At 41.5% G+C, this 27,714-nt stretch overlaps 1 protein-coding gene and 1 pseudogene across 1 annotated transcript in view; both read right to left on the minus strand.

The window, feature by feature from the left end:
* The window catches only part of LYPD6B (LY6/PLAUR domain containing 6B), a 245,791-nt gene that overhangs the window by 101,200 nt on the left and 116,877 nt on the right, over window positions 1-27,714 (minus strand). The gene's annotated exons all lie outside the window — the stretch shown is intronic.
* LOC130027001 (uncharacterized) lies at window positions 11,051-11,170 on the minus strand (annotated as a pseudogene).

Consider the following 27,714-nt stretch of genomic DNA (forward strand, 5'->3'; position numbering starts at 1 on the left):
ATGATAGCTCCTTATTGTTTTGATTTGCTATTTCCCTGATGTTAAATAATGCAGAGCCTTTTTTCATATATGTTTTGGCCATCTGTATTTCAACTTCACAGGAGTTTCTATTCACATATTTGCCCCAATTTTTTTATTATGTTGGTTGTTTTTACTCTTATTTTTTATTTCTTGCTTTTTGTTTTGTTTCTTGTTAGATTCTACCAGTTTTTCACTACTTGGATATTAAGCCTTTGTTAGATGAGTGGTAGGCATAGATGATATCTTAAGACACTCTGCTTTAAAACAGAGGCAAATAACACAATAGTGAACCAAGAAGGGCAACTAAAATCCAGTTTGTAAGGAAAAGGTAAATGAATGATAAAAATAATAAAAGACAAAAAAGATCAAGACTGGTATACTTGAATATATATCAAGTATAAGATGGGTCAGATGTTGGTTCTGGGATCTAACTTCTAAAACTCCAGGGGTCCTAATTGAATGTGGGACTCATAGAAATATTTTCATTGAATCAAAATAAATTTCTTTTCTATTATCAGGAAATGTTTGGATTCAATATCTATTTTATAGATGCCTGGGACATGTCAGTTTCTCAGGTGAAAGGGACTGCAAGTAGAAAAAGCTGAAGAAGCTAGAGAGACAGTATAGCAGATAGGATGCTTGCTTTGTACATGGCTGACCCAGGTTTGATCCCTGGCATTTCATATGGTCGCCTGAGCACCACCAGAAGTGATCCGTGAGCACAGAGTCAGGAGTAAGCCCTGAACAACCCAAAGTATGCCGCACCCCCAAACCTCCTGGCCCCACAGAAAAGAAAATGTTTACAAAGTTCTGTTCAATGAGAGCTCGATCTCTTATTCCTTCTTTTGTAAAAAATACAAACAAAACACTTTCAGCTCACACATATCATGAAAACAGGCCCCCATATCACCCCCCCCCACTATTCCCTGCATTCAATTATAACCACCAAATAATCCACAGCACAGACCCTATGGGTCCAAGTCCTAACTGATTGCATTTTCTCTTGGGTCCCAGAAATACACACCCAGCTGCATAAAACCAACAACCACAGAATGGAAATATACCAGCTCATGGTTTAAGTCATACCATTCATGACACCACCACATAGAAATTTCTCACCACCAGTCTTCCAAGGAACTGGCCTCACCTTCCTGCGATGTTCATCCAGGACTTTCTGGTACCTACTCATGGTTATAAACACACACACATGCAAGCATACACACACACACAAACACACACACACACACATACACACAGTAAACAGCTTAGAGAAAAAAATCAGACTTCATTTCAGGTTGGTTTTTCACTCTCTTGTGTGCAATGTAAAATAACCATTTATTGTGAATTTCCATAAGTAATCTTTTAAAAGTCATATCAAAAGTAGGGATGGCTCCAAGAAATATGTTAAATAGTCTTATGCAGCTGTTCACATTTTAGTGTTTAATTAGTTATAATTGCAATTTAAAAAACAATTAAACTCTGTGGATGTTGTTTGCTGCATCTCATAATAATCCTGTCTTGATTCATCTCAAAAAAGGGGGGGGGGAGGACAAGGGGATGAAGATCTTTGGATACCGCAACTACCAAGACTGAATTGTTTCTTTCAAGCATAGTTCATTTGTTTTGCCATTAGTTTGGAGTAAGAATAGAATTATTGGGGCTGAAGTGATAGTACAGCGGGTAGGGCTTTTGCCTTGCAGGTGGCCAACCCGGGTTCGATTCCCAGCATCCCATATGGTCCCCTGAGCACTGCAAGGAGTAATTCCTGAGTGCAAAGCCAGTAGTAATCCCTGTGCATAGCCAAATGTGACCCAAAAAGAAAACAAGAAAAAAAAGAATAGAGTTATTTGAGAAGAAACCATTTTGCAATTTCATAACACAAATTTCTCAAATAATCAAATGGTATCCCCAAACCTTGTAGTCTTTATATTTTCTTTCACATCCTCAGCTCAGAAAGAACTACTAGAACAGTCATTACCCAGTAAGTGTCATTTTCTGGATCATAAATCCACCACTCTTGCAGTGTGAAAACACTTTCGAACCAAAGTTTATATAAGGAACTTAAGACATAGTATAGAAGTTAAGGTACTTGCTCTGAATGAATCCAACCCCAGTTGGATTCCCAAACTACATATGGAACCCTGAGCACTGTCAGGACTGACCCCTGAGCACAGAGTCAGGAGTAAGCCCTGAGTACCTCCAGGTCACCAAACCAAACTTATAAAAACTATATGACTATCCCTTTGAACATTTTTTTAAAATTTCCCGCTTTGTCTTAAACTTAGTGACATTTTAAGAAATATTTGCCTCCTTCCCTATGTGATTATAAGCTACCTTTCTTAATTATGTCCTTTAGGGGCCACAAGTAATCTTTTAACTAATAAAGTTGTTTCATGCACACATTGTTCCAACATCATACCTATCAATGATCCTTTCCTCCACCAATGTTCCAAAGACCTCCTTCAATTCAACACCCCCGTACTCCCCAAGTAAGTGTAGTTAAATATACCAACTCTCCAGTTTCTTTATTTTTTGTCATTTGTTACTTCTATAGGTTGAGGTATTTTTTGTTTGTTTGTTTAATTGCTTTTTGGTTTGGGAACCAAACCCAGTGGAGCTCAGAAGTTACTCCTGACTCTGCACACAGAATCTCTGAAAGACCACAGAGGTGATTCCAGGGATCTAACCCAAATTAGCCATATGCAACACAAGCGCCCTATCTGCACTACTACATCTCTGACCTCTACAAGTTAAGTTTTAAGGACGAAGCTTCTCTTGTTTCCCTAGTTAAAGTAATGGGCCATCACCCGCCAACTCCCTTCTCACTCCTTACTTTTTTTTCACTCATATCAAAACTAGTAGACATATTAAAGTCATTTATTAGACAACAAAATGCTGAGTGATTTTGTAGATCTAATTCATTCACATAGCTTTCAAATGACATTTCTAGAACAACAGAGCAAGATGATTAAAAATATATAAGGAATGAAAAATGAAAGAGTAACCAAATACCAGTTGGAAAGAGAACAAGCAGACGCAGCAATATGCAAGTTAGAGACAAAGACACAGTGACCCATGCTGCAGTACATCAAGACAACACAACCATGATGTCCCTAAACAACGCAGCCCAGAAACAAGAAAGCAACAGCTGACAATCCAAAGGACAAATGGAAAGACCCAGAATGATGGGAATTTCTCTTCTGAAAGAAGCAGTCTGAGAAAATGAATTTAAAGCAGTAGGGTCATAACTTGGCCCACAAGATTAAGCTAAATATATGTTTGAAACCATCCTTCCTCTGAACAAAATTCATTGTTTTTTTTAAGTACAGGGGAATATTTATAAAATATTGTGTACAAGGTTTATGAGAGTCGCAACAAATTTCAAAGCATCATCATCAGACAGAAACTATTCCTCAATGAGACAAGTACAATGTTATCTGCTTCTCCTCAACTTCCAGGAGATATGCAAATTAAACTGCAAGGAAACAGCATTTTTCACTTAAACTGCAAAAAGAACAGAAACATGGGTGTTAGTGAAAAAATATTCCAGACCCCGGGTAGGAATGTAAATTGACATAATGTGTAAATCAACTCTCAAAATTTAAGACATTCACTTCCCCTTTGCCTGCCAACCCATGCTTTGGAAATGTTTCTAGGCTTCACTTAACAAAAGGGCAAACAGAGGAGGGTACCAGCATTTTCATCACAGTATTCATTATTATAGAAAAGATACAAAACCTTAATACCCAATAACATAGGAATGATTCATATATTTACTTAAGGAGGAGTTAAGTCCATGTCACTAACATGGAACAGCTCCAAGATGTGAAACAATGCTTGCAGTCACAATCTTTGGATTTTTTTTTTATGACAGGGGTATTCGTGTTCTAAAAAAATAACAAGAATTTTAGAACAATAATTGCTTCTGGGAAAAAGTGATGAGAAACAGAAGCTGTGTTTTCTCTAAATATCTTTTTATAATGTATCTGCATTTTACCTATTCATGTATTTCATTCAAATAATAAATTGGCAAAAAAAGCCTCTAGCCACTCTGGTATTCATTTAAAATACAGCATCTAAATAAAATGAAGACCCTCCCACCCCCAGGATAAACTAAGAAAATGCAGAAATTCCAAATTCCTTTGCACATTCCCTTAAAATTCCTTTATTGATGAACTACATAGACAGGGCCAACATGTCTATGCAGTTAAACCAACAAACACGTCCAACAAGGTTTTCAAGAGATTCATTACGTGATGGGTCATGTAAAAATGTTCACTCAAAACCTACAGCAAGACCAGTGCAAGCAAGTGAACACTGCTTCCATCCAAATGTATTCCATGAATGCTGGCTATCTCTCCGATCCCTCCTCACTACTCCTTGAAGACACACCAAGCCCATTTTGGCCCTGCCTCAGGACCTTCACATATGCAACTCCTGTTTCCTGTAATGTTCCCACCTTCACTACAACAACATCTCTACATACAGCAGTTACCTGACTTATTCTCTCAATTCACTAAGGTTTATGGCCAAGAGTGAATAAGATCTTATTCACTAAGATCTTCCGTGACTAATGCCTTTGTTTGTATTTTGTATATATACATATATGTAACACTGTAGCACTATAGAACTGTGCTGTTGTTCATCGATTTGCTCGAGCAGGCACCAGTAATGTTTCCATTGTGAGACTTGTTTCTGTTTTTATCTTCTTCACTCTTTTTTTGCTGTTGTCTAACTTGTGTTTAAAGTAAAGGCCCTCCCGTTGATCATCGATTTGCTCGAGCGGGCCCAGTAACGTCTCCATTGGAGACTTTGTTGTTACTGTGTCTGGCATATCGAATACTCTCGGTAGCTTGCCGGGCTCTCCAAGAGGGGCGGAGGAATCGAACTCGGGTCGGCCATGTTGGCTGCGTGCAAGGCAGACGCCCTACCCGCTGTGCTATCGCTCCATGTTTATTATTATTTTTTTAAAGTACCTGATTTTACGTATTGCTTTCTTTTTTTTATTAGTGAAACACCATGAGGTACAGTTGTAGACTTACAAACTTTTGTGCTTGGGTTGCACTCATCCCTCACACTAGTGCCCATTTTCCACCACCAATAATTCCAAGTAGCCCTCCCACCCCCTCACCCCATCCCTCCCTACCCCACCCCACCTCTGTGGCAGGGCATTCCCTTTTGCTCATTCTTTCTTTCCTTCAGAATCTTGTAGTTTGCAATAGAGGTATTGAGTGGCCATCGTATTTGGTCTATAGTCTACTTTCAGCACGTATCTCACATCCCACGCGAGTCCTCCGAACATCCTTTACTTGGTGTTCCCTTTTCTATCTGAGCTACCCTTTCCCCAGAATGTGCTGCCGGCTTCCAACCCCTGGAGCAGACCTCCTGGTCCTTATCTCAACTGTTCTTGGGTGTTTGACTCCCATTCTGTTACTTTATATTCCCCAGATGAGTGCAGTCTTTCTATGTCTGTCCCTCTCTTTCTGGCTTATTTCACTAGCATGATACTTTCCATGTAGAACCACTTGTATGCAAATTTCAAGGCTCCATCTTTTCTAACAGCTGCATAGTATTCCATTGTGTAGATCTACCAAAGTTTCTTTAACCAGTCATCTGTTCTTGGGCACTCGGATTTTTTCCAAATTTTGGCTATTGTGTACAGTGCAGCAATGAACATAGAAGTGCATATGTCATTTCGACTGTACTTTTCTGCCTCTCTGGGATATATTCCCAGGAGTAGTATTGCTGGCTCAAATGAGAGCTCAATTTCTAATTTTTTTGGAATCACCCATACTTTTTTCCAAAAGGGCTGAACCAGTCGGCATTCCCACCAGCTTCAGTGAAGGAGGGTTCCTTTCTCGCCGCATCTGCACCAACACAGGTTGCTTTTGTTCTTTTGGATGTGGGCCAGTCTCTGTGGTGTGAGATGATATCTCATGATTGTTTTAATCTGCATCTCCCTGATGATTAGTGAGTGATGTAGAGCATTTTCTCATGTGCTTTTTTGCCATTCAGATTTCTTCTTTGAGAAAGTTTCTGTTTATTTCTTCACCTCATTTTTTGATGGGGTTGGATGTTTTCTTCTTTTGTGGAGTTCAACCAGTGCTTTGTACATCCTTGATATCAACCTATTGTCGGATGGGTATTGGGTGAATAGCCTTTCCCATTCTGTAGACTGTCTTTGTATATTGGTCACTGTTTCTTTTGAGGTGCGAAGCTTTTTTAGTTTAAGAGAGTACAATCTGTTTTCACTTGCTTGGCCAGTGGCGTGTCATCTTTGAAGATACCATTAGCTTCAATGTCGTAGACAGTTTTGCCAACCTTGTCTTCAATGTACCTTCTGGATTCCGGTCTGATGTTGAAGTCTTTAATCCATTTCGATATTACTTTTTACATGGTGTTAGGTAGAGATCTGAGCCCATTTTTTTTCATGCAGCTGTCCAGTTTTGCCAGCACAACTTATTAAAGAGGTTTTCCTTGCTCCATTTCACATTTCTTGCTCCCTTATCAAAGATTAGATGATCATGTTTGGGAGGAGGATCAGTATATTCAACCCTGTTCCATTGATCTGCAGCTCTACATTTGTTCCAGTACCATGCTGTTTTAATTATTACTGCTTTGTAGTAGAGTCTGAAGTTAGGGAGGTTGATTCCTCCCATTTTCTTTTTCCTAAGAATTGTTTTAGCTATTCGTGGGAGCTTATTCTTCCATATGAATTTCAGGAGTGTTTGCTCCATTTCTTTGAAGAATGTCATGGGTATCCTTATAGGGATCTCATTGAATTTGTACAATGCTTTGGGGAGTATTGCCATTTTGACAATGTTAATTCTCCCAATCCATGAGCAGGGGATATCTTTCCATTTTCTTATATCCTCTTTTGTTTCCTGAAGTAGCATTTTGTAGTTTTCTTTGTACAGGTCTTTTATGTCCTTAGTTATGCTGATTCCTAGGTACTTGTTTTCTGGGGCACAATTGTGAATGGGATTTTTTGTGTTACTTTATTCTCTCTCGTTATTTGCATATAGGAAAGCCATGGACTTTTGGGTATTGATTTTATAGCCTGCAAATTTACTATACAAGTCTATTGTTTCTAGGAGTTTCTTGGTAGAGATTTTAGGGTTCTCAAAGTATAGTATCATATCACCTGTGAATAGTGAGAGCTTGATTTCTTCCTTTCCTACCTGAATTCCCTTAACATCATTTTCTTGCCTAATTGCTATTGCAAGTACTTCCAGTACTATATTGAACAGCAGTAGAGAGAGTGGGCATCCTTGTCTTGTCGCTGATCTTAGAGGAATGAAGAGAAAGAGGCTCAGGGATGGTGGGTGCCCCAGGGTCCTAGAGGACACCTGGGGCGTGTACGTGGGGAGAGTGTAGTCCCAAGTTCGAATTATCTGTTGTTACTCTTTTTGGCATATTGAATATGCCACAGGGAGCTTGCCAATGCGGGTGGGATACTCTCGGTAGCTTGCAGGGCTCTCTGAGAGGGATAAAGGAACTTAACCCAAGTCAGCCACATGCAAGGCAAATGCCCTACCCACTGTGTTATCACTCCAGCCCTTGCAACACACACACACACACACACAGACACACACATATGTATATATAAGTCATTGTGTTTCAGTCCCTTTGCATTGCCTTACTATTAACCTTTTCTAACACTGCTCACTGCTTAATATGATTTTCTCAGCTGGCTTGTTTGCTTCACACTCTGGAAGTACCAAGATAGCAAGTTTCACTGCTATTAACACAGTAAATGTTTACCACAAAAATAAAATAAATTTTGCGTACTGCAAATCTGTAACCAAGTTTTACGTTGCGACCTAACTCCTCATGGAAGTGTGTTTCTGCAAACTGCAGCTTTTTCCTCAGTTGGATGCCCCACCATTGATCAATGACATGCCCAAAGCAGGGAAGCTCTGGCTGGCAAGAGAGAAGACTCAAGAAGAAAGAACATGAACTATGACATAGTCTTTTATCCAAATTCATCAGTCTAACATTCTATTCTTTCAGGATTTGTACTAATTTCTGTGTTCACATAAACAGTCATCAGAGCAAACATCTTTTCAAACAATATGGAAAATACGAACCCAGCAGCACAGAAATCTTCCCAGAGGAAGAACAGGCTGAAAGAAGGTAGCAATCCTAGCTTAAGGGAGAGATAATGGTCCCCATGGTGCAACAGAGATGAGTCAGATCTAAGTCCTGGGAGTTAATGGCTCAACTGCCTGTCCCCTGGATAGACACCTTGTACTCCTCCCCCATTCAACTCTCCCTCTCTCCCTTTGCCTCATCAGAGAAAGGACAGTTGGGCAGATATAAATCTCTTTTCCGGACATTTTTGCAGGAAAATTCTTGGGGAGGGAAGGCTCCACTTGCTCCACTTGAGTTCTTGTAGGAGCTTGCTAAGCACTGACCACAAGTCACCTGCGACTGTGATCTCGCCACCTTGGGCTCAAAGAGGAGATTGTGCTGACCCTATGGTAAATGCACCACTGCTTTGCCCCTGAGGTTATTAACCTACTAAATTGATAACTTGACTGAGTCCCATCATGTCCATATGGTTTTCGGGGGGCACATTATATACTTTCTGAGGACTACCCAGCTCAGTATAGTTTCAGGGTCCCAACTGCAGGAAAGAAACTGAAGAATGAAGGACAGGCCTCCTTTAGGCATCCAGAATTCATTCTCTATACCAAGCTGCCCTAGTATGTGGATTGTTTGAAGTGAAGGTCAGTTAAGGTCCTGAGGGTCTTGGCCACCATCCAGATTGCATGTCCTTCTCTCCCAGAAGGGAGCATAAGATGACACTCGCCATAACCATGCCACTGGGCTCTGTGCCAGGCTATTTTACTCGGGGCAGCCTAGAGAGGGGCAGGTGAGACACCTCCCTGCCCCAAAGGACCCAGCCCCAGCAGCCAAAACTCTCCAGAACTCAACCACCGCCATGCTCATGGCCACTCTCCACACACCTGGACACATCACCCACAAGTGAATCTATTCCAGGACCTCGCAGCCACGAATGCTTCAAACCACACCCTACCCATATCCAAGATTACCACACCATGTTTGATATGGTTCAAAGCAGGAGGCAACCAAAATTAGAGGGAAGTATACACTTTTTTACTGATATATATATACTCATATATATATATAAAGCACACAAATCTCAACTGTTGACAACATGTAAGTGATCTCTTACAGAAGGGCTTAATGGCCCCTGTGTGAAATACAACAATATCCACACTCATCTACACTCTTTCCTCTAGGGATACTTTTTTGTAGCATTTCCAGCAGTTTTTTTTTATAACAAACAATACAAAATATATTATTTCAGTTCTGTTTTGGGGCAAAGATTGGGTTTGGGATCCAAAATATGGTGGTGGGAAGGTGTAATGGTGGTGGGATTGGTGTTTGAATATTAAATTTAATGAAATATTGTGAACTACTGTATAAAATAAATATATATATAAACAATTTTGTGGGTCTCAAGAGGAACTTCACCACTTTCTTAACTACCTAGAGAAATGATGATTATAGACAATTTGCTTAGATTGAAATCATCTCCAGAGATCACTTTTCTATGAGAAACCTACCTATGTTGCAGGACAAATGTCTAAATCCAGAGCATGCATGGGCTGCAGAGAGAGCTCAGAGGGCTGGAGTGCATACTGGCATGCTGGAGCCCAAGTTCCAGCCCTAGCATCACATCAGCTCCAGGAGGTGTTAAGGAGTGGGGTACCCCACCCCCGCCAAACCACTGGGCTTGAGCAGGACACTGGACCTGAACACTGAACCATCAAGTCTGCACAGCTGGGTTAAGCATCATCTGATGAGCTCCCCTTCAAAATTAAATAAAATTAAAATTAAAGAAATATAGATATAGAAGATCTAGTTTGGGTCATGAGAAGCCACCCTCTTTCCATCACGCTTCAGGCCCATCCCATTCCTTACTTGGTTCAGAAGCCCTTGGTTTATCCCATATATTCCAGGATGCTGGCCTGTCAATTCTCCATGCATATAGAGTTATCTTTGTTCTTTTTCCCCTGCTAATCTTCCTGAAGTTTTCTTTGATTGCTCCACCAACCCTGGAAGAATTTGGAAGGGTTAGGGGGAAGATTAGGGTAGATCTCAAACTACTGAAAAACAACAACAATGAAGGGGGTTAGGCCACAGCCTCCTGCCAAGGGGTTTTTCCAGGGCTCAGTCAGGAAGTTCGTCTTATAGCCTAACCTGATCCCACCTCAAATCAATGTAAAATTTAAATTCCTCTTGCTTTCACTGGAAAAGAAAAAGATTTCCATTTTATTTACCGCAGAATAGTCAGTCATATCCTCCCCTGCACACTCCCCCCCAACCCCTGTTTTCTCTGCTCTTAAATAAATGAGCTCTCTTCTTCAAGTCTCTGGCAAACATTCCCATAGATTTCATTTCCCCCTGGATCTTGAAAAACTGCAGGTTTAAATAGGAAATAAAAAGTTATGGCTCTGCAGGTTCTCCTCCTCGAATATTTCAATATGCTCCATTATTATCCTGCTTCACTTGTAGTTTAAACAGCGCAGAGGAGAAAACGACTGCTACTTTGAGCATCTGTTGCCACTGACCCTGGGTTACCTCTGCAGTGTATGCTTACACCACTTACCTACGATTATTAAGTGCTCCAGTGACATTAGTACAAGAAGGGGCAGGAACAGTGTCAACCTAATGAGGTGGCAGGTTGTATCTGATGGTCTCCATCTGAAAATCTGAACAGCCTGGGCTGTGTGCTAATCAAGTCACCTAAGGTTCTGCACCGGGGACAACAGCAGCCTTTGTCTACATCTGAGAGGAAACTGAGCTGCCTCCCTTTCTAGTGCTAATAAGTTTCCTGAAGTAGTGCAGTTCCTTGGGTAGAGCTACACTCTCCCATTCTAGCTCAGGCTTCCAAAATATGGGCTGGAGGAGCCTAAAAGTCTTCCCTTCCCTCCATAGCTGAAGCTGAACTCCTTTCTATGCAGGTTGACACTGGATCCTTCCCTTCTCCCTCCAATCCTGTACTAGAATAAAATAGCAAACTCAGTAAGCTCTGAAGTTAATACACTTCTATCCCTGCAGCAAACCTAGTTTTCCTCACTTCTGAATATAATGTATAGAGTGGCTGAGTTTGCTCATGACATTGGATTCTTGAGATCAATCCTTTCCATGGAACAAGGATTCTATGTATGTTTACTGCAGAAATTCATAAAAGTGTTACGTGAATTCACACCGGGTTCCTAAATTTTTGATAACTGATCCAAAACAAGAAATATATAGGTTTTGTGGATGAATAGAGAAAAGAAAATGTTATTTTGGAAGTCAAATTCTGCTAGTACCTTAGAGGGAGCATGCTCAGGTATTACTCCTGGTTCTTCACTCATAGGTCACTCCTGATGAGATTTGGGAGATTAAACCCAGGTCAGCCAAGAACAAGGCAAGCACCTTATCTACTGTACTGCAAACACTTTCAAAAGGCCAGCAAATGGTAAGTCGGCATTCTGTTCTTTATATTTGCTAGGTGGAAAGATCTGGTGGGTGTGATATAGGCAGGCAGGTAGATAGGGAAGGCCCCCTCCTTCAAGGCAATGGCAATAAATTTCCTGGGAAATAATGAGATCAATAGCTCTGAGGCTGCAAAAAAGTCAATTTTGCAGAAAACAGGAACTAAAACCTGATAAGACCTGGCCAGCCATAGACCCAGAGAAGGCTGAACCCCCCACCCTCTGACTAGAAGCTCTAGCAGAAACAAAAAGACCAGGAAAGGAATTTCAAAGAAGACCATCAACCACTACCAACCCTACCTCCCTTGGCAACCTCCATGGTAATGGATTTTTACCTAGATAGAAGCCTCACCTGGGAGTAGATTGGGAAAAAAACCTATAAAAGCCACCTTGAACAAAGGAAGGGCTGCCTGAACCCATGCGCCCACGAGGCTGAGAGCATGTGGCACCCGAGCACATGTGTTGTCTGTATCTCCCCTCTTGAGATGTGCACTTCCATACTTTTATATCTAATGCTGGGATGTGTGGACTGGAACGATAGCACAGCAGGTAGGGCATTTGCCTTGTACATGGCCGACATGGGTTCAATTCCTCTATCCCTCTCAGAGAGCCCGGCAAGCTACCGAGAGTATCCCACTGCACAGCAGAGCCTGGCAAGCTCCCCATGGTGTATTTGATATGCCAAAAACCGTAACAACAAGTCTCACAGTGGAGATGTTACTGGTGCCCACTCGAGCGAATCGATGAACAACAGGAGAACAGTGCTACAGTGCTACAGTGCTGGGATCTGTGTAGGGGTTCTCTCCGCCCAGGTTCTCTCTTGAGCACGTTACTCTCTACTCTCTACAACTTTCACTCCATCCTCCCCTTCAACCACCTCCACATAAAATCTGTCTTACTTCACTGCTCATCTACTCCTGAAATTCTTTTCTGTGAGGTGAAACAAGAACCCAGTAACTCTGGGTCCCGGGTGGCAGCAGTAGATGGGGAGAAAGTGATATCTTTCTCCTCCCCACTTCACATAAGCCACCCTTGGGGCCCACTGACATGAGATGCACATGGATTTTTTTCCAAGTACAACTACTGGTGTGTCAAGGATCAAGATTGGTCAGGAGGTAGTTTGATGGATCCTTAAAAACCAACATGGACACCCAAGGTGTCTCTCATTGAATGCCTGGCTGGGCCTGGAATGACACTACATGTTCTCAATGGCAGATCATGTTCACAGTTAAATTGACACTTGACCTCAAAATGCAGCCAGTGATTAAGATGTGACTGCTTTGTAGTGTGACACTAAGAGTTGGATCCCTGTTGCTGTCCACAGGTGCTCTGAGTGGTTTTAGAGATTGCAGTCTGGGAACTCCTGTGCTATGACAGGCTCTATGATCTCTGGAACACAGCCGAGTGTGTGACCTGGCAAGTCTCACTTAGAGGTGTGTGAGCATCAGGGTGAAAAGTGCAAACCCCAGCAGCACATGTGCTAAGACCTCATCAACACTCCATGAACACAACGGAATGAACACCAACATCAGCAATTAATCCAACCATGGAGGAGAATCGTAGCCAAGTGTCAGGCCCCAGACCAACACAAAGGCAACAGCAACAAAAGGAAGGGAAGGGGGAAGGAAGCGTTCATTTTTTTCTCTCAGCAAGAGGTCAGAAACCACTTGCTAATGATGTGCAACTAATTCTAGACACTGTTTTTCTCCCTAGATGCAGATTTTCCAATGATAAGACACCAAGTCTACCCATTTGAATAGGAGTGCAGAAAGTGGCAGAGAGAATATAATGGATTGACTAGAAAAAAAAAGAAACTCATTTCATTTAATAATTTAATCACATATACTCTTTCAAGCCACAGAAAAGGAAATCATGCTCAATTGTCCTAGTTTCCTAGAGCATAAATCAGCCATCCAACTTTTGGACCCTAAAAAAACACCCAGGATATGAGCCAGGTGAAGGTGACACAGATACAGTTTCAGGCTGTCACTGCATGGGAGAGTCACGGCTTCATGTGCCAAATTCTCCCCAGAAAGATAAAACTCGTGTATCCCTTTGACTTAGCAATCCTATTTCCAGTCTTCTACAGTAAAATAGATTCTCTTTGAAAGTGCAAAGAGAGCCAAAAATACTTATTTTTGGTAGCATGTATGAATATTGTTTATGAAAGAAAAATGTAGACAAATTAAACATCCATTAGTAGAAAGGTGATTAAATAAAGCATGGCATATTTCAAAACTGATTATGATTATTTCACTCTTGCATTACAGACTTTTTGAAACTCTCCTGAATTAAGCTTGGTACCAGGTGCTCAAATTACATCACCAAAAAAGTATACAAAAAATATAAAATCACTAAGAACTGTAGTGCTTTTGAATAGTTAATGGGAAACTCTAAAATGGCTGCATTTTTTAAATTCACGGTCACGGTCCTTCCGTTGTTCATCGATTTGCTCGAGCGGGCCCAGTAACATCTCTATCATGAGACATTAGGCAAAATAAAAGATATAAGACTTTTTTTTTTACATATAATAAATGCCAGATTTGCTCTTAATAGATCCCTGGTAAAGCTTAATAATGGATTGGGGGGCCCTTATTTCATTGAATAATGCCGTAACGGGTTGGAACGATAGCACAGCAGGTAGGGAGTTTGCCTCGCATGCAGTTCGATTCCTCCACCCTACTCGGCAAGCCCGGCAAGCTACTGAGAATATCTCGCCTGCACGGCAAAGTCTGGCAAGCTCCCTGTGGCGTATTCGATATGCCAAACACAGTAACAACAAGTCTCAAAAGGGAGACGTTACTGGGCCTGCTCGAGCAAATCGAAGAACAATGGGAGAACAGTGCAACAGTGCAGTGCTAATGCCATAACATACAATCTCTCACTTGACTTGAAAGTGACAAGCAACTGGAGCACTTTTCAAACAAGGCCAGTCTGAGCGCTGGTACACACATAACCGGATTCAATTTTTTACTCTGCTCTATACACTAACTGCATGATCTTAATGATTTACTTATCATTATTTGCTTCATGAAACTACCACCAAAAAAAATCCAGAACTCTTTCCAAGACGCCTGGACAGATGCTAAATTAAATGCTTTCTAACCCTGTGCTACCTTAAGATTCAGAGCATTAAGCCACACAAGGTCACACTCTACTAACTTAAACCAAAGTGCATTCTTTGAAAACATTTAAATAGGAAGTATTGTTGGAAGATCAAAGGATGCTGAATTGTCCTCCTCACCTCCCTCTTAGGCCAAACAGAAAGCAAAAATCAATCACTGCTCTTTCACTTAGCAGCTCCATCTCTGTAGTTCATAATACTAGTCTCTCAGCACAAAAGTTGGTTCAATTTTTTTAATCAAGCCACTATTAACTCATTCTCAATTATATTCTGAAATTTGCATATATTTTCACAAAAGAATCCTTTTTTTTCCCCATGAAGGCTACAAGTCAGCAAGACCATGTTTTGGTTTTATTTCTTCGAGTTTTGGGTCACACCCGGCGATGCTCGGGGAATACTCCTGGATCTGCATTCAGGAATTACTCCTGGCAGTGCGAGGTGACCATGTGGAGTGCTGGGCATTGAACTTGGATTAGCAACATGCAGGGCAATCTCTTCAGCCTGTTTGGTTTGTTTTTTGCAGAATCTGAAGAAGCCCCACTCTCCTGCGTGTGCCAACACCCTGCACCCACAGCCCTTCCCACAATGTTCCCTCTTGGCCCTGTACCCATGACCCTTCCCACAGAGCTCCCTCCTGGACAGTCCCGCACCCATAGTCCTTCCCACAAACCTCCCTCCTGCACAGTCGGTCTCATTCACAGGCTTCACAGAATGCCCCAGCAGCTAATGCAATCAAATCCTCCTGTTGGATACCCATCAGCTGCAATCAGGAAAAATCAAACGCAGTGACATCAAAGGAACTGATTGATGAACCCACTGCCATCTGGAAAAATGAAGCCCTAGGGCCTCATGGAGCCCCTACTTCTCTGGGGGCTGGAGTGGTCTTCTGCCTGCAAGAAGGCACATTTATTCTTTCATTTTTATCATTCAGGTGAGAGGAGTTCACTGCAGACTGAAAGTAAGATGTCTTGAAAAACTCACTATCTATACCATGTTATATCAAATACTGTCAGGAATTCTGCATGCTCACAGGTAAGTAAAGGGATCTTCAGATGTAATGCTTCTTCAGAACTAGTAAGTTTAGAAGACAAACAAACAAACAAACAAACTACGGAGTTCAGAACCAGATGAAAAATCTCACTGAAACTGATTTATTCGTCTCGTCAAGAAACACACATGGAATCCCAATCACACATTCAAAACCAAGATAAATGCTAACAATTCTTAGCTTAAGGCTCAGAAAGTCAGCTCAGAAAGTTGGCTTTCCACAAAGGCACAAACACTGAATGAGCAAGTGGACGGATGTATACAGGGTTACTTTGAGAGCTTGGAGAGAAGGCACCTCACCCAACCTGGGAGTGCAGGGAGAGAATGGTAAGCGGGAATGAATAGGAGAAGACCTAAACAAGTAAAGCATGCCCTAAAAGTGATTTTTAAATATCAGTTCTAGTTCTTGCTAAATTGGCTCTGTCATTTGATTTCTTTTTTTAAAATTTTTTTCTTAATTTTTTATTTTAATTTTTTATTTTTATTAGTGAGACACCATGAGGTACAGTTGTAGACTTGCAAATTTTTGTGCTTGGGTTTCAATTATACAATGATCAAATACCCATCCCTCCACCAGTGCCCATTTCCCACCACCATGGATCCTAGAATCCCCCCCACCCCCCATGCCCCCCTCCCACCCTGCCTCTGTGGCAGGGCATTCCCTTTTGTTCTCTCTCTCCTACTGGGTGTTGTGGTTTGCAAAAGAGGCAATGGGTGACAATCATGTTTGGTCTATAGTCCACTTTCAGCATACTTCTCCTATCCTGGGAGGATCCTCCCAACACCCTTCATTTGGTGTTCCCTTCTCTATCTAAGCTCCCTTTCCCCCTAGCATGTGTGGCTGGCCTCCAAATCATGGAGAAAAATTTCTGGTACTAATCTCTGCCATTCTTGGGTGTTAGTTGTCACTTGACTTCTTATGCTTGCAATTCCTTTGTAATAATTCTTGAAACTTTTGTGAAATAGACTGGGAAAAAGTTTAAGATGGATTTGTAAATGTAGGCAAAAACACTCATGAAATACTATCCCTTTAACCTGAATGACATTTACAACATACAGTTCACATTGGCAGATTAGAAAGTGTCCCAAGAAAATCTGGATAACTGTAAATAACCTGTTTAAAAGAATAGATTCTTGACATAAATATATTCCACAATTCCAAAATAACTCGGAGGTTTTTTTGAGCATTATGGTGCTCTCTTATAAATTTAACACACTCTTTTAAAAAATTCTATTTTAGGCACCTTGGTTAATGATAGTGTTAATGGTAGGGTTTCGTGTGTATAACCTTCCAGAACCACCATCCACTATTAGAATGTGCACTTCTCTCTACCATTATCCCAGTTAAACTGACATATTCTTAAGCTTGCCTCTGAAGGCCAGCCTGAGATCTTGATCTGGTAACTCTGGGCCAATGATCAACCAAACAGATTCACTGTTTGGGCTCCAGGTGGATCCTGGCACACTTCCAGGTGAGGCTAATGCAAAGCCAATGCATTCCTTTGCCTCCTTATACCAGTGTTCCCCCCACCCTCTCACCTCATATACCGTGAGAGAATGGGGTTGCTGGCATAACTTCAAGTTCTATCATAGATTCAAATCTGTCCCCAAGCAAACCTGCTTTCATTTCTGAGGAGCACTTTCTGGCTATGTGAACTGCAGGGGCAGTAAAACAATTCTACATTTATGTGGCATTCCTAGCCCCAAAGGAATCATTTCCTATGCCCACAGATACCGTAAAAGAAATAAAGGATTTGATGGTTTGCAGTCTGTGTGTGTATCTCTCTCTAAAAAAAATCAGCAGCCCATGTAATAGAAATATGATGAATTTGAGGTTTAACAACAACTGCTCTAATAAAGCACATCTTATGCCAAGTTCTCATTTAGGCATAACTATTTCATAAACCTCTGGTGAAAACAGTAACATTCAACTTCCAAGTCAGAATGAGCAAGGGAAGTAGGCTGTACCTTCAGGAAAGAGCTGTTGGGGCCTCAGGGGTCCCATTCTCAGGGGCCCTGCCACCCAGCTGATAACCCTCATGTCCTTCCACTTTCAGCTTCCATGTTCGCCTATCAGAATCTGCTCTCTCCTCCTCCCCACTTCTCCTTACTCTTGCCCCCTGAAAACACTGTATGCCCTCGAGAGCAGAGACTGGGCTTTTGTTCATTACATTCTCCCAGAAACTGCACCAAGTAAACAATAGTCAATCAATATTTCTTGAAGGAAGAATGTGATTTCCTTTTACTCTCTCAGCTCCTTCACATCCCACTCATGTATCTTGACATTGAAACTAAGGCACAAAGGGATAGCAAAAAAAAAAAAGTTTGCCAATCTCCTCTAATCCCTTCCTCTAGTAAGGTGCAGCACTTTGGGGGGTGAGGAGAGCACAAAAGCAAAGAAACAAAACAAAACAAACAACAACAACAACAGAAAAAAACCCACAAAACTGATGAAACACATCTCTGAAGAAGTTTTGTCTAATCCTGCAGTGAGATTTCTGTAGTCATAATTTGCAGATGAACAGTTAAATGTATTTTCATTAGTGGTTCTGACACTTTTCAAACCTGCCTACTCGGCATAGTTCCCAAAAGTGCTCTGAGAGTTTTTCGAAGTTATGACCTTGAGCTCAAACAGATTTATCCTATGTATATTACCTTGATAGCATCTTAAATTAAAAAAGGGGGGAGTGGTAGCAAGATCAGTGATTAGCACTGATATTTTCATGAACCCTGTTATGTTGATCACACAGCCCAGTTTACCACAGCTACTTTGCACTTCAGAATCTCTCTGCAAAATAGATTAACCTTCCTAAATATAAGTCTGCAAGCCCATTTAGTTTTTTCTTTGTTTTAGTCTTTGTTTGGGCAGAGAGGAGTGCTGTTTTTATTTTGGGGGTTTGTTACTGGGCTATAGTCAATACTGCTTAGAAGCTACTCCCAGTTCTTTGCTTGTGGGTCACTCCCAGCAGGTGTTCAGGTGACCCTGTGACAGCGGGGATTAAATTTGGTTCTCCTACATGCAAAGAGTGTGTCCCAGCCTTTTAAGTTATGTTTCTAGCTTTTGTTTTTTCTTTAAGACTAAAGGTTTTGGACCAGGGAAGAGGCTAAAGGGTTGGGGCACACACTTTGCATACAGGAGGTCCAAATTCAATCCCTAGGACCACATTTTCTTTGAGAACCACTGCAATTCATCCCCAAGTACACTGCCAGGTTTGAGAGTAGCCTCTGAGAACCATCCATAGCCACCCAATCCACAAATAAATAAATAAATAAAATAAAGATAAAGCAACCCACATGTGCATAGGAATGAGAGGTTGAATGACAGGTGTTCTAAAACCTAGTAAATAGAATCACAGAGTATAATTAAACACACAGTACAGTGATCCTTAATGAGTCTTGATTCTGTCATTCTGTGGAAAAACACCTTAAGAATCAGTACAGAAGAAAAACAGTCAGTCCACAGGAGCTAAGAAGCTTAGAATAGATGATAGTTCCAAGTCCCAATATTCTGTCTTGATGGTTGCTACCAGGGTATCCTACTAAACCACCATCCAAGGAGCTGTGAAGGAGAACCCTAGTGATGCTTTCAACAGGCTGCTGGGAGTGGAAAGCTAATGTAATGGGACGGGGCCAAGTCAGTTGGCAAACTGAACAGCCAAAGGAAGGAAAACAGTTGCCCTCCATCTTCACCAATCACTCTCCTCACTGTTAGGTCTAAAAGAGTTGGGAAGTGTCTCCTCTCGGTGTGTAGTGGCCAGTGAGCTCAGTTCCATCTGTAGGAAAGAGGCTGCCATCACATGGGATTTTGTCCAGCATTCACTGGAGCTGCCATGGACCGAGAACATTAAGTGTCACCTAGGAGTGACACATGGAATCATGTCCATCTTGTTCATAACCTATGGATCTTTCTAAGTGCCCTTCCCTTTGTCCAGATGGGAATCAAACCATGTCCACATTAACCATTTGGGCAGACTGGGCTCCATCTAGAATCATTTCTACTTGTGCACAGTGAATCTGGCTCAGCTCTTAAAGAAGATGAATCTGCAAGACTTCAAGAAGATGCATTCCATCTTATGTGGCTCCGTTCTTTAAGAGTGCTACTGACTCTAAGATTCATGTTTTTTTTCATCCCCCCTGCCTCAGCTAAGTCTTCGAAAGAACTATTTTCATCATTGATACTTTCTGAAGTCAGATCATCCAGCTTTTAGATATTATCTTTTCCCAAAGTTTCTGTTGGCCAGATGTCCTTTGCCTCAAGCTGGAGAAATTTCTGCTGCTCTTCAAGTCAATGAATGCTGCTGACTCAGGACTCAGGAATTTCCAACTCACCGAGCTGCCGGAGGCCCTGACAACTCTCCCATCTTTTGATCCTGAGTTAGAAAGGGAAGATGTAGCAGTGCCACTTGCCTGCTTTCTTTAGGCACCTATAATTGGGCCATTCCTAACTTTGGCTTATAAACTCGTTCTCCCAAGACCTGTAGCCCTAAAGGATCCAAGAACCAATGTCACCTCCGCAAATGCTGCTTCCTTTTTAACCCTCTCCCTTCTTTTAATCTTCCTCATACCTTTCTGGTCTTTCTCAATTGGTCCTGTCAGCAAACTAATGGGATAATTCACGCCCACTGGTAACCCACAGGAAAATAAAATAAGAAATGGATGCTTATCTCTGGTAAATAAAACCATACAATTAGGATTGAAAGCAACCTGTAGCATATTCATGCTGGCAATATAAGAAAGCTATACAATAAGCATCTATGAGATGAGATGAATTCAGGATCACAAATTCAGATCAACAACGACTATGAGGTAGAAACATTGAAGATATGGCTTTGTGTGGAAAAGGTTCTTTTAGAAATCAGGGCTATGGTTGGGGCAAGATAGGGAAACCACAGCACTTAACACAGCAAGCAGAGTAATCCCTAAGATTAATGAAACTCCAGATCACAACTGTTTAATATTCTTGCTGGATCGTGTGGTGAGGATTTGTAGTGCAATCAAACTATTTTCTGTACCTCCACTTGTGAACATAATACTCACAACATCCATGTGATTAACAAAAGCTGCCTAGCCCAGGAGGCCTGCCAACAGGAGGCAGAGTGTGGCGTTTCTAAACAAATGAACATGGAAAGGTATCATTATGACTGATGGTGTGGACTTTGCGGATAAAAGTCTTTTAAAGCAAGTAAGTTTTAGTGAGGGACCAGTCCTTAAGAGATCTTCGAGCATAATAGTCTTTTCTTTCTCTCTTTTTAAATTTTTATTTATGTATTTATTTATTTGCTTTTTGGGTCACACCCAGCAATGCTCAGGGGTTACTCCTGGCTCTGCACTCAGGAATTATTCCTGGCGGTGCTCGGGGGACCATATGGGATGCTGGAAATTGAACCCGGGTGGGCCGCATGCAAAGCAAATACCCTACCCGCTGTACTAGCGCTCCAACCCCATTAATAGTCTTTTCTTGCCAGAAACAAGGTACAAGAAACTCCCTGATTCCATGCCTCATCCTCTGTCCCCAGATCAAAAAGGAAGTTTCTAGTAGGGGGTGTGGCTAACTGGATGGGGAGTTTCAGGGGGGCAGGAACAAAGGAACACAGCTGAGTGGCCAGGAGCCTGTTCCCACGCAATGCTACAACTCAGGACAATGAGACCCACCTCCCTCTTGGTCAAGTAGGAACGTTTGGTTTTTGAGCCAGCAAAACCAAACGTTCGAACTTTTGTTTCTGGGTATAGAAGAGAATTTTCCAGATATTTAGCCCACATGACTTTTGTCCCTCCTTCATTAATCACTACCTGGATGTTTGCCTAAATAATGGAAAGGCCCAGGGATATGAGCCAAATGGCTCCATATCCAAATGAAAACAGTTTGTTTGGTCCTTTTACCCCTTCAAAGGGCATTGAAGAGGGTGTTTTGTTTGGTTGGCTTTTTCTAAAACAATATGAATGCAAAACAATCTGGAAAAATGCCACATTGGGAGAAGGACTAGCGGACAAATTCACAGAAGGGTACAAGCTCTGCCTTAATGAGAGCCTCTGGGTGGAGCAAAACTCTTGGCTGTGCCCTGAGGAAAAGGCACAGGCGGGTTGTAAACTGTGGCAGGAGGAAAGCTGCTGCTCAGATCCTGGTCCCATTGGCCTCCCACGTGCACATGGAAGACTAGGTGCACTCACTGCCTCTGAGCACAGGACGAACAGTACCCAGGCTCCTGGAACAAAAGGCAGGGACCTCGGTTGGAGCAGAAGCTGGGGAGGAAGCAAAAATGAAAACAAGACACTTTTTTTTCTTTCCATTTGCTTGTTTGTCTGTTTCTTTGTTCGGGATCCACAGCAGGTGGTGTTCGAAGTGCTCATCCCAGCACAGTGCTCAGGGGAACATGCAGTACTTGGGCTCACCCCAGGCCCCTTAGTTACAAAGCATATACTTTGGTTCTTGTGCTATCTCTCTGCTCCCTAAAACACTCCACATTTACAAAAGGAAAAATGTTGTCAAAGAGTAGACTGGAAATAGAAGGAAAAAGACTAAGATGGCCAAATAGTGAACACTGGTGTTTACTTCCTCCTATATCACATTGTAAATACATTAAAACTGGGGTAATCTAGGGGTAGAGAGATAGTACAGCAGGTAGGGCATCTGCTTTGCACTTGGCTGACCTGAGTTAGACCTTGGCACCCCACATGATTCCCTGAGTCCCATCAGGAGTGATTCCTAAGCACAGAGCTAAGAGAAAACCCTGAGATAATTTAGGTATGCACCCCCAAAGTATGCACCCCCAAAATAACATTGTTAAGGGTCAATATACAGGAAAACAGGTATAAAACTGATGAACAAAACTTCTACATCAAGAGATCAGATAGGTAGTATAACATAGAGTCAACTCTGGTTGAATGCTCAGCACCACAAAATGGTCCCCTGAGCACTGTTAGGAGTAATCCCTGAGCATCACCAGGTATGGTCCTCAAATCAAAACAATGGTCAAAATAAGAGCAGGGGCCAAAGGATAGTATATCAAGTATGGTGTTTGTCTTGCATGTGGCTAACCCAGGTTCAATTTCTGGCACCCATATGGTCTCCTGAGCTTTGCCAAGAGTGATCTTTTGGTACAGAGTCAGGAGTAAGCCCTAAAAACCACAAGGTATGGTCCCAAAACAAGCAACACAAAAAGAGTACTCAGATAGAGTGGAAACAGAGAGACACCTTTACCAAGAAATCCCATAGTGAAGCTGCAGGCTACTCTCAGGAAGAGATCAATAAGGTACAGAACTTTACTTCGGAAGTAACGCAGGCTGTACCAGGTACCTTCCATCCCAATTCAATAACTTTATTCTTGCAACACTGAGATTGGACACAAGAAACTACAAGGTACAGACAGGGGTTGGAGTCACTGGTAAGTATCATCTTGACAGCCTCTCCTAACCTGGATCACAGCAGCACTTATGGATACTGATTTGGATCTCATTCCATCATTACTGATACTAGCAACAGAAACCAAAGGTAAATCTATCCTTAACAAATTGCTACTCTAGATGGAGACAAAAAAATTTTTTTCATAAGTTCTTACTCCTAGCAGACAAAAAGATCCAATCCCTGACAGCACACATCTGACTTATAATAAGTAAGACACACCCCAATACACAAAAAGCACCCCAAAGATATCCTAAAGCATATTCAACTGGCAAGGGGACCCCTATTGCCTATTACACACCTTTGAAGCCTATATTCAGTCACCCTCTGCTTCCTACCAGCCCAATGGAGCTACCAGCTTTGACTGAGGGCCAGCCTCCTCTTATAATGGTTTCACTACCTACTGGCTGCTAGAATTGTTGACCTTGAACCCCTGGTCAACTTCCCAGGCCTACCCAAACTCAGTGCCACAGGCAGGCTATGTACCTTTATCTATAAAGTCCCAGGTTGCTACCCAGACCCACTTGAACACAAGCTCCCAGACCCTGATTTAGACTTCACTTTAGACACCAAACATAATGGGAAAACTTATTCACACTTACGATGAACACAACAGCTTAGTATGAATTCCTAAGTCAACAGAGTTGTGCAAACTATCTGATGAAGATTTCATAGCAGCAATCCTATGGGTGTGTAGGGATCAGTGGGAAAGAACTTCCAGAATGACAAAGTATCAGACAATGTCTGAGAAAAGTCCAAACTCTGGTGGAAAGTATGGTGCTGGAATGTTTTTTGTTTGTTTGTTTGTTTTTGCATGAAACCCTGACATTGTCAATATTGTAAAGCATGGTTTCTAAAATTCTTTTTATGTAAAAATAATACCAATAGAGGTAAAGAATATAGTAGCTGAACTAAAAAAAATACAGCAGTGGAGCCAACAATAGAATGGAAAAAGGTGAAAATCAGTGAGTTCAACAAAAAAGTAATGGAAACCATCCAAAAATACAGGCAGAAAGAAGAAAGCATTATGCTCGAAGCAAAGAAAGACGCATAGGCTTATGATGCTCTCCCCACAAACGGAGGATTACAAGTTAAATCCTGGATGCTGCCATATGCACTGGCTATGGTCCCATCAGCTCTCCTCTTTGAGCTGGCCATCTCTGCTGTCTGTGTTGCCTGATGCTGGAAGCTATTTCTGTCCAGAACACAGCTAGCAGTATGGAAGCACAACAAAGGAGACTGAAGCAAGCACTAAAACCGAAAAGTGCCCCGTGGGTAGGAAGTGGCATCCCTAGTGAACACCACAACTAACAGGAGTTCAACTTCCAGCAAGTGCCACAGCCAAGTGAGCAAGCATTGTACATGGATTGCACTGCACAACCCCTATGCACAACCCAATGTTGTACACTGTACAACAAGCATTGCACAACCCCTAACTGAACCTGATGAGCACCCAAATAAAATGTGTGAGCACCACAAGACAGGGACAGAGATGATAGTCAATCATTACAGCATCATCAACCAAAAAAGAGAAAGAGGGATAAAAAATATGAATGAAAAACAATGAAGAATATCATTGGTCTATAGGATAGCAGCAAGACAAACAACATACACATCACCAGGATTCCAGGTAGGAGAGTCAATGGGCAGAACTCTTCTCTGAAGAAATCATAGGTAAGATCGTCCCCCAAGCTGAAAAAGGAGCAAGACAGTCATATCCAAGAAGCTGCAAAATTCTAAACAAAATCAACCCAAACAGATGCACACCAAGATACAAGGTAATCAAAAAGGCAAAATGTCAAAGATAAAAAGAATCCTAAAAGTGGGAAGAAAAAAATAAGACTCACATATAAGGAAAAGCTCAAAATACTCTAGGCAGAGCTCCGATGAAAGTATATAGTGCAGATGGAAGTGGCACAATATGTGCTAGACACAAAACCGAAAAGACCTCAAGCTCAGAGTACTCTACCCAGTACTCTACTCCACACTTGGCTGTGTTATTGCTCTACTAACAGTCAGAGCTGAGGGAGAAATAATGAGCTTTATGCGAGAGCAGTTTGCAGGTATGTCAACATTCAACTGAACCACTAACAAATACTGAAGGGTCTTGTATAAAAGTGGGAAAAAACACTCGGAAGTAGTAATATACTTAAAACAGAAAACATAGAATTCTACTTTCAAGTTGACCAATTCTTTTCTTGTTAATTCCATTCTGTTAACTTCAGAGAAATTTAACTCTCAGAAAGCATAATATTCTGAATGTATACTTGATTCATTTAGATAAATCTTAGTTTTACATTGATATTTAAAATCTTCACCCATTATTAGCACATTTTTTTCATTTCACCATTGAATATAGCTTTAGTGGCTCTTGGATATTATTTTGCTCCATTCACCATTTGGATGGGATCAGGGCTGGTTGGTCTATATTGATCATTTTTTCTTTTGAGAATGGGTCATTTTGTCCTACTTCCTTTGTTGAATAATTTGGAGTTGTATCCCAGCTATTTCATGTATTGTATTCTGAGTCTCTGAATTCCACTTTATCTGGCGGGGGGGGGGGGGTTGTGGGGGGGCATTGGGATGGAGGGACAGAGTAGTTAGATATCACCTGATTTTCACTGGTGATATTTTAGAATATGCTCCTTTGAAAATGTTTTTTATTGTCACTTAACTATCTCTGCAGTAAATGTGTTATATCATTTTCATAAAAGAAAATGTCTTGAAGCAACAATAAATGAACAGGAAAACAAATGGACAGGGATCATGTCAGTACAAAGAGTGAGGCAGAGCAGATGTTCTACCTCCTAGCCCTTCCCTGCCAGGAGCCTCCCTCTTTATTCTTCCTGCCCAGATACCCAAGCTTTACTGGCAGGTCCTGAGCAGAGAGATACTCATCTACCCATCTATCCATTTCTATGAGCCTTGCTGCAGAAACTGAATTAGAAATGAGGGATGCATGGATGAATTCTAGAGATTTTCTGCTTGGAAGATGCAAAGACCCATTTTGAAAGCAGAATGAAGTCTACCATGAGGGCCTGAGACATAGCATAGGAGGTAAGGCACTTAGCTTTTCATGTAGCTGCTCTGCCCATGGCCCTGGTTCCATCTCCAGTAGTAGACAGAGTCCCTGAGCCCTGCCCAAAGTGATCCCTGAGCACACAGACAGGAGTCATCCCTGAGTACTGCCAGATGTGGCTAAATTAAATAACGTCCATCAGGAATCTCACCTTGCTGCCCATATCACAGAAAAAAGTCCTGTGGTCCCAAAAGTCACTTGGCACTCCCCCTACTTCCTCAAAAGGAAATCTTCCCCACCCCATACATATACATGCTCTTACATGCATTGGAGTTAGCTTTGCCAGAAATATTCCTAATATAAAAATTCTGGTGATTCTTATCTTGCCTGTCCCCAGCAAATAATTAGCATGCTTAAAGTTAAACATTCCCTATATGCTGGAATCAGGAAGCACGAAATAAATACCAAAATATGGTATGTCCCTTTGCTAACCATTTAATCAACAGTGATTAACTATTTTCTTTTGGCTTATTTTTAAATCATTTTTTAAAATGAGTACAAATGTTTACAAGAGTGTTAACATACGCTCGATGTAGTTACTGCACCTCACCACCATAAAAGTGCCCCATACCCTCCACCAGTAACTTATGTAACTTCTACTCCACCATGCTGTGGCATATATACACATTGGACAACTAAGTAGCTGTAAGAAAAGATAAAATCGTGCAGTTCACTGCAATATGGCTGGAACTGGAGGGCATCAAATTAGGCAAAATGAGTCAGAGGGAGAAGGACAAACATAGGATGATCTCACTCATCAACTGGATACAGAGACGGAACAAGAGAATTATTGACCATCCGCAGAAGAGAGATAAGATTCCCCAAGTGACTTCTCCTTCCCACTCATTTGCAGAGGTAAGGCAGGTGGCCTACATAATTACCTTCAGATTTTCTTGTGTACAATCAAGGGAAACACTAGCAAGATCACAGATAGAGCCGTGTCCCCAGAGAGAAGAAAAGGTAGGTGATATATTCTTTCTGGCATGTCCTTCAGCTCTTGAACATAACTTTCTACAACACATCCTGCTGCTATTGTGCTGTTACAAATGGCCCTGTAAATGCCCTAAGAAATTCTGACTTATTTTGAAAGGGTTATTTTTGAAAAGAGAAAATATAGGAAATTTCTCACATTCAAAGACTTTCTTATTCATTGGGAAGGCTGACTACCTCACACATTTCTTTTCAATCCTCTCTATCCAGATGAGACAAAACACTAAAGACTGCCTTGATTAACACCAAATAAAACCCACTTGTATCTCTACTTTCCATCCTTGTGAGACTCTCTCATGTAATTACAGCAGCTGCTCATCAATAATGTGAAGGGAGATGTGGTACCAATGATTAGAATCAAGACAAGTTCAGAATATATCCCCGAAGTCCCCGATTTGGATCTCTAACTAGAGCCAACTAACTTGTGCTACTAATTAAGACTGGTCTGCCAGGAGTTTTCAAATGCTATTTGAAGGTATATTCCTAAATGTGTACCCAGATCTCTACTACACCATCTGGAAAAAATGTAATTCAATTC

The sequence above is a fragment of the Sorex fumeus genome, unplaced genomic scaffold (genome assembly GCF_029834395.1).
Source record: "Sorex fumeus unplaced genomic scaffold, SorFum_2.1 ptg000035l, whole genome shotgun sequence".
In the NCBI taxonomy this organism is placed as follows: domain Eukaryota; kingdom Metazoa; phylum Chordata; class Mammalia; order Eulipotyphla; family Soricidae; genus Sorex; species Sorex fumeus.